The sequence below is a fragment of the Limulus polyphemus genome, unplaced genomic scaffold, assembly GCF_000517525.1.
Source record: "Limulus polyphemus unplaced genomic scaffold, Limulus_polyphemus-2.1.2 Scaffold5200, whole genome shotgun sequence".
Lineage (NCBI taxonomy): Eukaryota > Metazoa > Arthropoda > Merostomata > Xiphosura > Limulidae > Limulus > Limulus polyphemus.
Window position 1 is genome coordinate 10,246 of NW_013670810.1, and position 964 is coordinate 11,209.

Here is a 964-nt window from a genome sequence, read left to right on the forward strand (position 1 = left end):
TTTAGAACCCAACTGATACTAAGTGTATGTCTACTCATTGCCAGCATTTAGAACCCAGCTGAGACTAAGTGTATGTCTACTCAATGCCAGGATTTAGAACCCAGCTGATACTAAGTGTATGTCTACTCATTGCCAGCATTTAGAACCCAGCTGATACTAAGTGTATGTCTATTCAATGCCAGGATTTAGAACCCAGCTGCGACTAAGTGCATGTCTACTCAATGCCAGGATTTAGAACCCAACTGAGACTAAGTGTATGTCTACTCAATGCCAGGATTTAGAACCCAGCTGAGACTAAGTGTATGTCTACTCAATGCCAGGATTTAGAACCCAGCTGAACTAAGTGTATGTCTACTCAATGCCAGGATTTAGAACCCAGCTGAGACTAAGTGTATGTCTACTCAATTGCCAGGATTTAGAACCCAGCTGAGACTAAGTGTATGTCTACTCAATGCCAGGATTTAGAACTCAGCTGAGACTAAGTGTGTGTCTACTCAATGCCAGGACTTAGAACCCAGCTGCGACTAAGTGTATGTCTACTCAATGCCAGGATTTAGAACCCAGCTGATACTAAGTGTGTGTCTACTCAATGCCAGGATTTAGAACCCAGCTGAGACTAAGTGTATGTCTACTCAATGCCAGGATTTAGAACCCAGCTGAGACTAAATGTATGTCTACTCAATGCCAGGATTTAGAACCCAGCTAATACTAAGTGTGTGTCTACTCAATGCCAGGATTTAGAACCCAGCTGAGACTAAGTGTATGTCTACTAATTGCCAGCATTTAGAACCCAGTTGATACTAAGTGTATGTCTACTCAATGCCAGGATTTAAAACCCAGCTGAGACTAAGTGTATGTCTACTAATTGCGAGCATTCCGGACTCAGCTGCGACTAAGTGTCTGTCTTCAAATTCAATGACGAGGAACCCACTTTGAGACTAATAATGCTTGGAGACGGCTTGAA